Consider the following 16,554-nt stretch of genomic DNA (forward strand, 5'->3'; position numbering starts at 1 on the left):
GGCTGCTCCTCGCTGCTTTGATGTGCTGTGTCTGCATGTCATTCCCCAGCACTGATCTCCAGCGTTTCATTGTCAGCCACGACCCTGGCACCCTGCTGCCTCTCACTTCCAACCCACGGCCAGCCCCAGGCGGACTGTTTAAAAAAAATAAGCCTGTCTTGCTTCTCTGCAGATGGAATGTTTTACGTGAGAAATAGTCCAGCTGAGTCTTTGCTCCACAGTTTGAATAAGAATGAACTGGTCTTTGGTTTAGTAGGGATGCGGGTCAGGAATGTGCGCTGCTGTCAGAAGAAGTGGCAGTTAGTGGTGGGAGTTTGAACTCTCGGTTTTAGGCTGACACAATATGGTCTGGTAGTGTTAAGTGTTGATTTTAGAATTAGACACAAGTTCAGGTCCTTATGTTGCTACTCACTAGCCCCCTCTTTGAGTTTCAGTTTCCTCTTCCATGAACTCAAAAGTTGGTGCAAGAAGCAAAAGGCATAATGCACGCACAGTGTTTAGCATATTGCCTAATTCATGTTGAGTGCTCAGTTAATGTTATTTATGACTGTTGTTATTTTGGTCTTTATTTCATGGAGAAGAAAAAGGCATCCTACTTCTGTTTTTAAATCTTCCCCAGAAGCCTGGTCACCAATGTCCTACAAAACAGCTAAGAGCGTTTTAACCCATTTCCGGTGGAGCTATGTGATGATCCTTTGCCGTGTAAGCGTGAGGCCCTTGGACTAACGGATGACTCTCTCAGGGAAGCTTCCGCTGACCAGCTCATTGTGAGTTTCAACACCCCTCTTCTCCATCTTCTGTATCCTTACTCACTTTTGACTGCTTGGTCTATCTATTGCTGGGACAAGTGTCTTTTAAAGATTAGATTGTGATGGTAGATTTTTAAATTGCTCCTCATAATTTTGTCAGTTTTTACTTTAATGCTTTGTGGTTATTTTGTTAGGATCATTGAAATTCATATTTATTTTACTATCTTGGTGTAATTTGCTTTTTATCATTATGTAAAGTCCTTCTTTAACCTTAATAGTACTTTCTGACTTAAATTTTCTTTTGCCTGAAATTAATATGGAAGCATCAGTTTCTTATTCTGTACAATGGAATATTACTCAGCAATAAAAAGGAATGAACTCATGATAGACATGACATGGATGAATCTCAAATGCATTAAGTTGAGTGAAAGAAACCAGACACAACAATTACATGCAGTATAATTCCATTAAAAAAACTCTAGAAGAAAATGAGTCTAGTTTATAATGACAGAAAGCAGATTAGTGGTTGCTAGGGGGCAAGAGTGGGGTGGAAGAATTAGCTGGGACGGGGCACAAGGAAACCTTTCAAGATGAGAGAAATGCTCTGTACCTTGCTTGTGGTAGTGGTTACAAGGCAATATTTGTTAAAATTCATCACACTATACAACCATGTGTCACTTAATGATGAGGATATAGTTTAAGTAATGTGTTGTTAGGTGATTTGGCCATTGTGCAAACGTCACAGAGTATACTTACACAAACCTAGGTGGTATTGCCTCCTACATACCTAGGCTATATGGTGTTAATCTTATGGGACCACCATTGTGTATGCAGTCTGTCGTTGACTGAAACATTGTTATGCGGTGCGTGACTGTACTCTTAAAACGGATGCACTTGATTGTACATAAAATATGTTGAAAAAAGGTGAGTAACAAAAAACAATCTGACTCGATGATTTCTGTTTTTCATAGCAAAAGCTATTTTGCCCTCATCATGAATGATAGTATAGTACCACACAAATTTTTGGGTGATGGTTCTTTTCCCTCATGCTTTAAGTATATCCTTCTTTTTTTTTTTTTTCTTCTTTTTATCCCCAAGCCCTCCCCATAGTACATAGTTGTATGTTTTAGTTGTGGGTCCTTCTAGTTGTGGTGTGTGGGACGCCGCCTCAGTGTGACCTGACATGTGGCACTATGTCTGCGCCCAGGATCTGAACCAGCCAAACCCTGGGCCACCAAAGCGGAGTGCGCAAACTTAGCCACTTGGCCATGGGGCCAGCCCATAAGTATATTATTCTATTATTTACCTTTCTTTGCTGAGGAGAACTCAGTCCAATTGCTAATGGGTCTTGCTTTCCTCCTCCAGTAGCTTTGAAGATTACTTTTTGTTATGGATATTGTGCATTTTCACTAAGAAGTGCATTCTTGTGGACTTGTTTTTATTTTTCCTGCTTGAGATTTGCAGTGATCCATAAATCCGACAACTTACTTCTTTCTTCAATTCAGGAAACTTCTCAGCCATGATCTCTTTGGATATGGGTTCTTCTTCATCCTCTCCAATCTTTCCTCCTGGAATTCCTATTAGATATATGTTAGACTTTCTTATTCTAACTTTCTAGTTTCCTAATAGCCCTTTCATATTTCACATTTTCAATACTTATAGCTCTTTGTGCTACACTTATGCTAGAATAATTTCCTTAGGTCTATCTTCCATTTCATTAATTTGTTTTTCACCTGTTGAAGATTTTTATTTCAATGAATGTATTTTTCACTGTTAAAATTTCAATTTAATACTTTTCAAACATGCTTGCCGTTTGTACTGTCCGGTTCTTGCCTTATGTCTTCTGCTTCTGCCTTTAGCTCTTTGCACATTTTAAATGTATTTATTTCTGTCTCCTTCGTTTTCTTCCTTTATCCCAGGTCACGCTGTGCTAATTCCACTCTCTGGTGTGTCTACATCCTGTTTCCCTATGTGGTTTCTCATTTTTGATCACAAGTTCACTTTTAGCAGCGTTTGTTTTCCATGTGAGTCTCGCAGGCCTGGGTCATGGTGGTGGTTTTGAGTTTCCCTCTGCGAGCTCCCTAGAGGTTTCATAGGTCCCGGCCTATTTTTGTGTTACACTTCTATGGTAGATTGTGTTTCCAGAGAAGAACACAGCAACAGCTCCCCTCCCACAAGCTCTTCTACAATGTGTTCTTGCCATTCTCCCATCAAGAGGTGGAGTTTATTTCCCCCTTCCCCTCAACTGAGCTGCCCCATGACCAGCTTTGACTAGTAGAATGTGGTAGAAGTGAAACCGTGTAACTTCCGTGACTGGGCCTTAAGAAAGTCCCAACTTTCACCTTCACCACTTGGAATTCTCCCTTTTAGAGGCCAATCATCACGTTAGAAGCCTGACTCCTTGCCACCACCGTGATGTGAAGAAGCCCACACGATCTACATATGGAGGGAGAGGCCAAGTGGAGAAGCACCACAGGGATCAAACACGTGAGTGGAGATTTCTTGGACCTTCAGCCTCACTCAGCCCAGTTGACCCATGAGCTGAATGCAGGGGAACAAATGACTCCAGCCTAAGTAGAGCAGAAGAACCCTCTGGTCAAGCTCAACCTGAATCCCTGACTAACAGATCACTAGCAAATAATTTGAATACACCACACAGATTCTGATTCCTACAGTTGACTTTTTTCCACTCATGGTGCAGGGAGATGGCAGGCTGTCTTATCACTTCCCTAGTCTAGTGGGTACAAGTTCATCCTTCATTGGGGTCCTTTCGTGTCAGATCAGTTCACTACGACTGGAAATGTATCCTCACTCATTAGGACCCAGCTCAGTTCTTAGGTCCTCTGATGCAAATTTCTCTGATCATCATGAGGAAGAATGAATAAGTATTTCCTCTCTCCTGCTACCCCTCTATTCACAACATGTAATGGTTTCCAATTTTTTTGTGAAATGAGATTTTATCTTTTAGTTTAAGATACTTTTATCTAAGGAAAATTACACTTTTGCTATCTCACTGGTCCTCTTCACATATGTGTGTCTCAGTCACACTGAACTACTTCCTCCTCCTGTACATACCCCACTCCACCCTCCGTCAGCAGGGTTTTGCTCACATTGTCCTCTTCGTATGAATCACCCAACCCTCTGGTGCCCATATGTAGATCTAACCAATATTTCTGGCCCTCCTAAAGTCTTCTTCTGCCATAAAGCCTTTTTTGATAGCTCAACTGTAATCTCTCTTTCCCTTGAAGACCAATATTTTTAGCCTGTAAGTGTCTTGTGACTTTTACCTTCTCAAGACTTTAAAGCATAGTGGTATAGAGCAGAAGCTAGCAAATTACAGCCTGCCAGACATCCAGCCCAATGCCTATTTTTTTTTTTTTTTTTTTGCTTGAGGAAGATTAGCTTTGAGTTAACATCCATGCCAGTTCTCCTCTATTTTGTATATGGGATGCCTCCACAGCATGGCTGATGAGTAGAGTATGTCTGTGCCTGGGATCTGAACCTACGAACCCAGGCCAGCAAAGCAGAGTGCAGAACTTTAACCACTCAGCCACGGGGCTAGCACCTCATTGCCTATTTTTGCAAATAAAGTTTTATTGGAACACAGTCATATTCATTCATTGATATATTTCCTGTGGTTCCTTTTGCACTATAATGGCAGAGTTGATTAGTTGCGACAGAGGCCATATGGCTCACAAAGCCTAAAATATTTACTATCTGGCCCTTTACAGAAAAATTTTGCGAATCTCTGGTTTAGAGCATGGGAGTTGGACTTTGTATCTCTCCTTAACATTTACCAGCTGTTTGATCCACTGGCTTGTTGTGAAGGTCAAATGAAAGGATAGGAATGGACTATTTTGGAAGCTTTAAAGCATGAATATAGACTATTTCTATTGCTGTTACTTTTGCCCTAATTTATAATACGTAATGATTTATCTCTAACTGAATAAACAGTTCTCATAAAGAAATGGAAAGAAATTAGAAGCAGCATGCTGTTATGTTAGATATTATTACATTCTTTTTGTAAAGTTGTATAGATATGTGTGCCCATGTGAGGCGCTGTAGACATGAGCTTCACTAGGCAAATACTGAGAGTAAGCTTAGAAAAATAGAGAAAAATTTCCCTTTGTGAGCTCTAATGTGGAACATTATGGCTGCAAACAGACAAGGGTTAGTGTGGACCAGCACATCTTTGGTTGTTTGCGCAAAATGTCTGTCTTAAGATGACACTTAGAAAGTGAGGAAGTTGACATTGCCATTTCTAGTCATGAAACGATCTCTCAGCTTTTGTGTTTTTGCAGAGCCAGATTTGGGAAAACAGAATGTCAAAGATGCTTTATGAGTATGGATAAAATAAGTGAAAAGCCGCTGTTAAAAAAACAAAAAACCAGGCTGACTACACACTGACAGCTCAGAGTTGCTGGTAAAGGGAGCCCTTTTTCTAACCAAATCTCCCAGCCACTGGTATTTTAAAAGAAGAAATGTATGCTCCATCAGGAAATTTTGTTTCCTTTTCCCTTCTGGGACGTTATTAAATTTTCTTCTAGGAAGGAGAAATTGTAAGCTACAAATTGTTGTCTCCACTGTGTGTGCTGTGAAGACAGAGGGTGCTGGGCGTGTTTAAGGAGCCCGCATTCTGCAGAGCCTCATGGCCTCTTTAATTAGAGAGAGGCTGTCAGGGAAGATGGACAATGTTCCCTTTGTTAGAGCAACACAGCGTCTTTCAAAATCATATTTGTTTTTAAACTCAGTGTATTTGCACACAACCATGATGAGAAACACAGTTTAGAGGATGCATAAGAATTTGAATAGGAGACAGTTGCTTTAAAAAACATAACAAATAGTGACACCAGCTTTGAAAACCAGGAGTTGCAAGGAGAGTGCTGTAAAAAGTTCACTCCAACTTTGAAATTTGCTGGTAAACGAATTGTATCTGCTTGAGGGGAACCATAACACACGTGGATACTTTGGATATGAAACTGGAGTCGAAGCTGTTCTCTTCTGACAGGAGAAGTAAATTTTATGACAATGGATTCTGAGTTGCTTTTTTTTTCTTTCTTAGGCATCTTTAATTCTAAGTGCATTCACGCAACAGTAAAATGATATGGATTGTGAAAACTTGTCAACTTCTTCGAATTTCATTGACTCGGGCAAGAATATTAAGAGGGCGTGTTGTTTCCAAGTATCTTAGGAAAACCACATCATCCAAGAAATTCTATTTTCTAGGACAAATGGTCTGGTGTGGCCATTCAACAGTAGATTGATAGCTTAATGGAATACTTCCTTTAAGACAAGTTACCTAGGGTCAGAACCAGCTGCTGAATTCTGCCCAGGTCTCCGTGCAAAGTCTTTTCTTGTGTTTATTTTTCCCAATGTGGTTTTATTATATGCAATGCTTGATTATCCAATAGGCAAACTGTACATATCTAAAAGCACTGGCAAAATAGGGGCACCAAAAAAGAAACACTTTGAGGTGAGCAAGAAGTTGATAATGTATGTGTGTATATATGTGTGTGTGTGTGTTTGTGTGTGTGTATGCATATGTATGTATGTATTTATATTTCTTCTTCTTATATATGTTATATATAATATATGTACGTATATACATATTTAAAACATCAAGGTAATTTCCATAAGAAAAACAAGCATGTGCTTTGTTGGACTGCCTTATAGTTAGTTTGCATGTTAGTAGGGTTTCTATGATGAATTAGATATTAAGGGAGGGGACACCTTAACATTTTTCAGTCAGGGCTTGATTACACATCTTGCGTCATACTAGGCCTTTCCAAGGAATCAAAGAAAGAGCAGACGCAGCCCCTTCCCACAAGGACCTGTGACTTACTCGCGCACACGAGCCACGTACCCAGGAAACAATGAGAGACTTAACCAGGACATCATGTAATTATAATTGTGTTTGTTTGATGTTTCATTTGGTTTGATTATGTTGTTAAAGCTCATGTTGACAGAGTCCTTTATTAAATTGTTAAATACTCATTTGTTCGAAATACGGGTAATTTGCGGTTACTGATTAAATATCGTGAGAGATAACCCGCCACACCACAGGCAGATGATCAGAGAGCATCGCTCCACAGTTGATTTGCCCAGCTGTAACCCAATAGACTAATGACTATGGGAATAATTTACATGGGAACTCAACTAGCTGGAAACTTCAGATAATTGAATTTTTCCCCTTGCACTTTGTTTGATGAAAAAGAAGCAATGCTAAGACAGTAACCAATGAAAGGAATTTTTTGAGTTCCTGAGCATGGTTTTGGATCACTATTTATTAAGCCCAACTTCCCAGCCTATGTCCATCTATAGTTCTGCTTAGTGAAAACTATTATTGCTAAGAATGACCCTGGGAAATATCAGCCTTTAAAGAAATATTCGTTATTTTGCAATACTGCTCTTATAAAGCAGACAAGCACATTCAGAAACATTTTTTAACCACAAGAACTGAAGCAAAAGAGTTTTCTATATGACTCTTAGATCATTTTATTGAAAGCACAGTTTATTTATTTGGCCCTATTCCACCATTGCCGTAATTAAATTTTGATGTGTCTGGAGATCTGCTCTGTGGTCTGACATCCTTCTCGGGGTCTCTAAGGATGGCAAAATCTCTGAACAGGCCTATCAAAGAGATCCATCAACAAAACTCACCATACATAGAAGAATGTCCTAACTGCCAAGTGAATCAGGGTTAGAGCGAAGGCCACTGGAGTTTGGAGGAGGAATTGATGCTGCCAGAGCTGTAAGGCCGGGAGCTGTGCCTGTCTTCTTCAGGGCTCCATGAATTTTTTGAACAAATATGTCCTGTTAGGATGGTCAACATATAGATTGTAGCCTTTGAATTAGGTATTTAAAGATAAATTAAATTTTGACTGCTGAAGAGGAAAGGGAAGACCACCCAAGTGGAGGAATACCATGTGAAAAAAATGCAGAGGTGGAAGGAAAAGTGGGGGTGAGGAGTGGGATAAAAACCGCGTAGAGTTAAAGTCATTTAGTAGATTGTCTATAAGTCTTATCTCATGCTCAGGCTGGGTGATGGTTTTAGAGAGATATCGTTTTGTATTTGTGTTTTTATTCTTCCACATTCTGTTCTTAACTGCCACCTTCTCCCACCTAACACATGCACATTTTGGATTAGGAGAAGGAGCATTGCTTATTTCTAGGGTCAGCGTGGGTTTTAGCCTTAAAACATCCTGAACGTGAATGATAACTGAGCATGTCCACCCTGAGGCGCAGAGCTGAAAGAAGGCCTTGCAGGACTCCAGAAGTATTTAACTTGACAGCATGTCTTTGCTTTCATTCAAGATAAACTCTTGGCTAAATCTCATTATTTTGCTATTCCTAATCCATGAAGGAGTCACTTGTGTGCTGACTGTTAGCATGGCTGGGCTGGTGCACGAGGCGTCAGGGACGGTACCCTGCAGAAATGCCATCCCAAATGCATCATTTTGCTAAGTGTCCCTGCTCAACGCCAACACTGATTTGCCTCATGAATACGCATGCTTCCTAAAAATTACCCTTCGGCTGACCCCACAGCACGCCGCACATTACATGTTTAGTGATGTCACTCCCATCTCCCGGTTGCAGACAAGAGACGCCTGAGAAGAGGAGGAAGTTTACCATTGAGGGGAAGTGGAAAGTGTTTATTTTATGTCTCTCACCACAGGCTCCATACCAGACACACATTTCAGGCCCCAGTGCACTGAACAAGCAGACACACGTGGATGCTGGAGCGGGAGTGTGGAGAGTCCAAGAGGAATGCGGGACCAGAAAGAGACTGGGAGGTCAGAGTTCTGTGTGAGGGAAGAGCTTTAATTTGTTGCAAGGAGAATGTCGGGTTTCTCATAAAGGAGGATTTGGGAAAGATTAGAAGTACTGGAGCTGAGGGTTCCCAAAGAATGTTGTAAAGTTTCCTTTTCAAATACGATGGGTCCTCTCCTTTCCGAGATGGATTAAGGTAGCACTGTCTTGCTTGAAAACAGGGTTAATTCAGATGCCCACCTCAGACGTCATTAACATTTGTGCAGCAGCCAGGTCTGTGTGACAGCTTCATATCATTCAAAAATAGATGGAGCAATTGTGCGAACAAAGGGCCCCCTACACTTATGTTCTCTAATTCCTTCTAGGGCTTGGCATGTGAATATTTGGGTTGCTTGAAAATAAGAAGGAAAAAAAAAGAAGTGTAATTTAGAAGGAGAAAAAAACCTATTTGTTATATGAGCACCTTGAATGTTTAACAGAGCATTGGTTACTCATCAGTAATTCATCACCATTCTCTACATAGCTAAAACTTTAGTAATATTTTATGTAATCACTGGCCAAGAGAAAGATCAGAAGTGTGTGTGCATGCACGCGTGCATACGTGTGTGTGTATATGTGTAGCAGAAGAAAACAGAAAGAAAATTAAATAAAAAACATTTTTGAAGTCAATGGGTAAATATTTAATTTAAAGCATAGAGCATCTTGATGCAATATGGTCTGCGGCTGGAGGAGAAATAAATATTTTGAACCTGTGTATATTTTACAATTATTTATTATCGATATTATTTTTACAAACTCCGCTTTCCAAAAAATTGTTTGAGGCAATTCACATTCATTCAACAAACACTACCGAATGCCTCATATGCTTTTCCAGTTGCCTAAATTTGTTGAAAATAGGTACAGAGTACCACATCAGTCAGAATTCCTAACGGCACGTCCAGAGAATGGAATTCTTCGTAGGAGACAATTCTCATTTGGCCTCTTAACTTTCTGTATATCTTGCAAATGGAGGTAGAGAATGCCTTGTTCTGGATTATCCTTTCAAGGATGTTTGTAGAGCTACCAGTCTTGGAAGAAAGAAAGAGTTTCCCTCAGAAGCAAAAGGCCAGCATGCTTATTGCTCATTATAACAGTTTAAGCTCAGAGTTTGTCTACTAAACACAACCCGCAGAGGGTGCAGGGATGTGGTTTTCTTCAAGTTATGTGGTGGGAACTGGGGCTTGAGGAATGGGTGCAAATGCTGATATTCTGCCTGTGGGTGATAAATAGTCCCATGACTGTAAATAATAAATAGTCCTGTATCTCTGGCCCCAGCGTCTTAAGGCTTAGCCAACAGCCATAAAAATGTGCAGATAATTACTTAGTTTGCATGTAGGGTAAAATTTCAGGCCCTTCACAAATTTTATCAGTTGTTTTGAGTGTCTGCATTTTATTCAGACAAATATTTGAGCCAAAATATTACTTTCTCAAGGTAAAATATCTCCCTTGGTCTTTAATTTTCTTGTTAAATTTAAGCTGAGCTTTCCCAGGGGAAAAAGGGTATAGGAAGGAAGAGGTAACATGGGGTAATGGGAAGACCAGAAATAGTAAAAAAAGAAAAACAGGTCAAAGAAAAGAGCAGGACATATATACTAAACAATTTTATATGTTTAGACAAATGTAGTCTTATTTGTTTTTTGATTTTGGGTTCATCCAATGGCTGTGCTAACAGACATAATTTTGTTGAAAACACAGAGAGGCTGGTTTATCGGGAGAGAGGAGGTTTACTATTTTTCACCTATTTTTAAATGGCAAATTTTTATTGCAATTCAAAAATGCAGAAAGCTGTGAGTAACTCCTTTAAAATGTAAGCTGATGAAAGGTGAAGGGAATGACATTTCATTTTTCTAGTGTTCAAATCATGCAGTGCTTGTCCTAAATACTGCTGAATTCACCACTCGGAGGGAAGACTAATCTCATTTGGAATATGCCGTTACTTAGTATGTGACTTCTTACTTTTTCTTAATTACAAAGGTGTCAGTAAAAACTACAAACTCAGTTATTTAAATATTTGATACCTTTGAAAATCCAGATCTCTTCATGTACTAGACAAAACAGATTTATTTATAAGAGCCTATTCCTTTCATTTTAATGAAAATAAAGATAAAGTCGAATGATTTGACAAAAAAATCAAAAAATCATTAGTCAGTGAGTCATTTTTAATGAGAATAAATATCAGCTAAACAAAGCACTAAGACAGATTAAAAAATATTCTGCACAGTGATTTTTTTTTTTAAATCCTGATGGAAATAAGGCAGCTTCCACTTAGAAGAAAAGCATCAGTGATTTCTCAATCAACTGAGAACACCCACAGGGGTAATTACAGGCCACTCTTGTCACTAAATATGGACTCCACAATCCATCTCAATCAAGTAATCACTCAGTTGATTGAAAAATAAAAAAGACTAAGATGATCTGACACACACCTTACAGAGAAATCTGAGATGATCTGAGAATATCTTATGTGATGGGGGGATTAATGATACATCCAAAATTCTCTTCTCAAAATCTTAGAGTAGTGTCCAAAATGGTAAGACAATCTGATTTTCAATTTTATAAATTTGGGTTTGCTAACACCTTGTCATCTGGCATTCTTAATTTCCCCTTCAGAGTTGCTGCATTTCCTTGCTTGGGGCAGAGGGAGGTGAAGGATGCAAAAGAAAAAATAAGCCAGGAAGCTTGTGATTTATTCAGGAAGTAAGACCAAAAAAAGGGCAAAATAGGGATGTAGGTAATAAAAGTTAATGCTAGAAGAAATGCCACGAGATAGGATGAGATTAATTGCCAAAGAATTTTGCAAATTTTCCGGTAATCCATGGAATTCAAGTAGAGGAAACTACAATAGACTGGAGTGGTCTGAGAAAAGACATCCAGGCCAAATGGGATGTGATCTGGGCTTAAAGGATGGCAAAATCTGGCTGAATGAAAAGTGCAAAGGTCAGGACAGGGGATGGCAAACCACTGTTGGGCCAAATCTACCCTGCAGGCTGTGTTTGTGCATCTGCGGAACCAAGACGAGATTGTACATTTTTAGATGAAATGTTGGAGAAAAAAACAACCAGAGAAGAATAATATTTCATAACATTGAAAATTATATGAAATTGAAATTTCAGTGTCCATAAATAAGGTTCTGTTGGCGCACAGCCACTCTCCATTTGTTTACGTCTATGGCTGCCTTTGTGCTGTAGTGGCAGAGGTCAGTAGTTTGCAGTAGAGACTGAATGGCCCACACAGTCTAAAATATTTACTATCTAGACCTTTACTGACAAATTTGTCGACTCCTAGTGTCAGAGAATAACAGGCAATAATGGTGGAAAGGAATGTTGGCCGGCCTATAAATATACCAAGCTCTGGCGATAAAGAGGAACCATCGAAGGTTTTGAATATAGGAAGAAGCCAAACCGTCTCTGCTTCCTAAACACATCGCCTGGGCTTGGAAATGTGTGTTAAATCAACAAATGAACAAAACTTTTTGGATTCCTAAGCCCGCTGTTGCTTTATACTTGTTGCTCTTGAAAAGTAGGAACGGCTTTTCTGGATGGGATACAGCCCTGGACTCTCTCAGGTTGTCCATCCTAACCTCACACAGGTGTGCCGTGAGCAGCTCTCACAGATTTTGATGTCGATGGACACAAAACAATACCTTGTGTCTGGAGGCTTCTCTGAGAGTGCATTTAGATGACTTTTCCTTGGACTTTTCTTCTCTGGATTGCATAACATTGTTCTTCTCCTACCCTTCCTACAACAGCTCAGACATAGATACAAAAGTGAGGGTTTGTATTGACACAAAGAATTAGCGAAAAATCCTAGCTCTCTGCAGAGGGTTTGTGAGGGCCAGCTCATTAGAGAAAAAATGGTTCAGGCATAGCAAACTGCAGAAGGAGGCCAACTGTTCAACCCCCCCCCCCCCCCCCCCCCCCCCCCCCCCCGCCCGTGGATGTTCCCATCAGATCCCCCATGGATGCATTTCAAATACCGAATTTCCACTCTAATATTTTAAGGCAGCATGTCACCAAGCCTCAGTAAGAGATGAAATCTAAGAAGAGTAGAGAAACACGCATGGGAAGAACCTCACAATAAAAAGTAAACAAACTCTGGGGAATGTGGTTAAGAAATATCAGACTCAATTAATAACGGAGCCTTCAATAGCCTTGGAGAAATCCAATACAAACCAAATTCAAACTACATGCCAGTGCTTCCAGCCATTTTTACTTTAAATTGATTATGTTTTAAAAAAATCTTAGAGGGAGAATTCTTTAAGAAAATCAAATCTGGTTAAATCTTACATTCTTCTAGGTAATGAAAATTAGGTAAAGAACATTAGTTTCAGATTTTTTCTCTTTTAATTAAAAACAGATATCTAATTTTTTTCTTTTTTGGTTCATTTGAAAAAAACGTCTTTTGAGAAAAGATGAGAACTTCCAATAGGAAGGGTACAGCTGAGATGAAGCTAAGGGAAAACATTAAGGGAGAATGAGAAACTATATAATATTTTAAAAATGCAATTTTAAATCATGCATAACTTGTTTTGGCGTCCATCCCAGATAAGTATCAGTATAGTCAGGGATAATGATGAATTCTGCATTAGAAGTGTGTAAAGCTTTGACAAGGCAGTAAGCTCAAGTCTTGGGAATGCAAAACGGATGACATTTGGAATAATCTACTATCCGAAATGGAGGGAAATTTAGCTTAACCCACATGCAATATATTCTCATAAATATCCACCTAAAAGGTCACAGCCACAGACATACTTGAACACAGACATAGATACAGACACACACGTGGACAACGACAGATAGACATGTTCTTTAGGATATGAAAAGGTTCCTGGGTCAAAGTTGCAACAGTGTAATGGTTTATAGAAAAAAAATCGTTTCCTATTTTGGCTCAGAATGTAAAAAAATGGCATTCCCATTCCCATTGTATAATGGATCTTCCAGTCACAGTCTCCCATGGAAGCATAATTTGTGGAGTAGATGACAAGGAGAATTTTATGGTATCTGGAATTCATTTAAAATCTTTGGATGGGAAAAGTTGAGATTCAATTAAAACCTTAATAAATGATTCTGTGTTGAATATAAATAGATTAAATTAATATGTGCGCAAGATGAAATTGGAAAAGTTATGGGAGTCTGCATTTTAATTCTATTTCTATCAGGAAACGATATGTTGTACCTCTGAGAATTACTTGGTAATGGGACTGTTTACAATGAAACAAAACTGAACTTAAATAGGATATTTTAGCCTATGACTTGTCATAACTCATGAGGTCTCAGCCTTAAGACCTGGAGAGAAAAGATGGACCAATTGGAGCCATGAGGACCCCACGGAGGCTGATGTCGTGACAGGGCCGGTACCCAAGGATCTTGCATTGAAGGGAAGCAAGCGCTAGATATGGCAGTGATTGTCTTTGGTGGGAGATGATTCTCACGGTAGAAGGTGGTAATAGCTTGGTTGTACGTGAAGACTAGATGGGATGTGCAATGTCTTTGGTAAAGTAGGATCCAGGGGCTGAAGGTTGATAGATACAGGGCGAGTGTACGTATCCTCTACATTTAGATAGAGGGGTGTGTCTATCTCCCACATACTTATATACTTGCCCTAGGTTTTGTATCCTAGCACATATCCTGGGGAGGATAGATATTTGCCCTAGGTTTTCTGACTACCAAACCTAAGAGAAAAGACTAAATCTGAATGGTGCCAAATGGTAGGGCTCCCAACATACTGGGCAACTGAATGTAGTAGGTAAGATGGCAGACCCAGAAGTCAAACTACCTGGGTTCAAATCCTTGTTCTCCCACTGACCAACTGGGGATGACAATATCCATAGAGATGTTGCAAGGATCAAATGGGATATTGCATTTAATTGCAAGGTGCCTCCATTTTGTCATTATTATTTTTGGAAACAGGCTTTTGGCTTGAAGTCATATAACTTGAGACTTGGAAACTTATGCTACATCTATGGGCTAAACTAAGCTATTCCTGTAGTTTGGCCAGTTTTAAAACAAAAAAAATCCTGGCCATACCCTTTATCCTACCCTCCCACAAATCTGGCTGCAACTCCATTCCCTAATAGGTTCAGAACCTGTTTTTATTTCCATCCAACTGCTATCCATCTGAAGCAGTGACTGTTAACATTGTTTTGTAAAACTTCTGGTCCAGATTTATTCTAGAATCTATTGCTTGTATTTAGGTTATTATAAATATGCATCTACTCCTATCTGTATTTAGGCATAACTTGTGGATGCTAATAAAAAAAAATGACATTTTGGGAAGTGTAGACATGGATGGGAGAGAATTTAATTGAGAAGGCTATGCTCAAGACAGATCGAGCTGGTAAAGCCCTCGCTATGGCATGCCCAAGTCACAAGATGCAAAATATTTGCCTCACCAGTGTTTATCTTTCTGAGACATCCAAGATGAATGGCAATCATCCTCTTCATCCTCTGCCTCAAGCTACCTTTAGTCAAAAGGTTTTTTTTCCTTTAGATAAAGAGCTACCATTTTGAGAGTGTTCATAGAGCCAGGAATTGAGGTGAGTGCATTGATGAACATTATCTCATTTAATTCTCACGAGGATAGATACTATCCTATAAGCTAAGATTAAAGAGAGGTTAAGAACCTTGACCAAGGTCACCCCACAAGGAAGTCCTCATCCAGGTTGCTCACTAGTGTCTGCTGTGTTGTCTATCAGACCCGCAGACTTTCTGGAGAGAGAATGATGTGCGCTGTCCACCCTTGCCCTCCCACCTGCCACTTTGTGAAGCCCAGTACCTTTCTCCTTAGAGCTTTGCTCTCACTTTGGTTAAGGACCTTACCACGTTATATTATCACCTATCTCTTATCTTTCCCACTCGTCTCCGACAGGTCCTGTAGTACCTCAGTAAAGGTTTTTTCCTCCAGTTAGTGGTAGTTGAGAAAAGATTTATTCTTCTAGTAGTAGCTCAGGAAAGGTTTGTTGAATTAATAAATGGATGAAATATTGAGTTTTCCTGGCTCACCAAGACTATGAGCTAAAGCAGTGGTTTAAAATATACAGTCCTGGTCAAGGACTTCTTATTGAAAATATAGCAGATCTCAAAGCAGAGGCTGGAGGAAGGAGAGGGAGGCAGGGTGTGTCCCTCAGGGAGACCGAAAGAGGAACCTCTCTTGGGAGCAGGCAGTTCGTCCAGTCTCAGCCTCCGCAACACTTTTCTTGGGGTTCTTCCTGCTCTCTCAGGATTCTGAATGTTCCCATAAAGACAACACCAAATCCCTTGAAAGTCTGGTTTCTGCCTTGTGGTTTGGAGCCAATCTCATGACATCACAGCCACCAGCAGCCCACAGTGCTTTTTCTGATTCCATGTAGGCAAACTAGACAGGGCTTGTAGCAAGTGAAACCTCTTTTGGGTAAATATTTCAGGCCTGGTTTTAAAATTTCTCTGCCAGACCAAGTGGCAGAAATCTGTATATATACACAAAATGCTCTCTCCCTTCTTCCGCTATGTGTGTGATGTTACTTTCCTTGTAGAAATAACTCTGCCTCTCTTAGCTAGTTCTTCCTTGGGCTCTGGGCCTTCCTTGTTGATTTTCACTTAAAAAGGGCCTGCTGAGTTGGGGTGGAGAGGACCCCAAATGGATTTTCTCCCACACCACCTGCCTCCTTAGGGAGAGCCACTGTATCACCCTTTGTTTTAGCATCAGTTTCAGATGGATGGTGAAAAACGGCCTCTCTGCATTTCCAAGTCTAACTGGAAGCTTTAGTCTAACCTTGTTATCCAAGTTGCACCAAAGTTCATTCAAATTCTAAACTTGTAGAGGGAAGAGTAAAGTCCTGTGCATGTGCACACACGCACAATTTATGTACATATACAATCATGAATAAGGGAAGATACTGTATTTTCATATATACACATATTGTTTACTGTATATTTACGCATATACACGTTTTTCATAAACACACAAGCTTAAAGAGGAAAGAGCAATGAATTATATATATTACCTATACCTATATATA

General features: G+C 39.7%; 1 long non-coding RNA gene across 1 annotated transcript; it reads left to right on the forward strand.

Annotated features, from left to right (window-relative positions):
- The first annotated feature begins 652 nt into the window (after positions 1 to 652).
- On the forward strand, positions 653 to 6,136 carry LOC124229814 (uncharacterized). Its single transcript, XR_006886002.1, has 3 exons — positions 653 to 767; positions 3,120 to 3,236; positions 5,812 to 6,136. It is a non-coding gene; the product is annotated as an uncharacterized LOC124229814 (long non-coding RNA).
- Positions 6,137 to 16,554: the final 10,418 nt, after the last annotated feature.

This window comes from Equus quagga, chromosome 18 (genome assembly GCF_021613505.1).
Source record: "Equus quagga isolate Etosha38 chromosome 18, UCLA_HA_Equagga_1.0, whole genome shotgun sequence".
NCBI classification, from domain to species: Eukaryota; Metazoa; Chordata; class Mammalia; order Perissodactyla; family Equidae; genus Equus; species Equus quagga.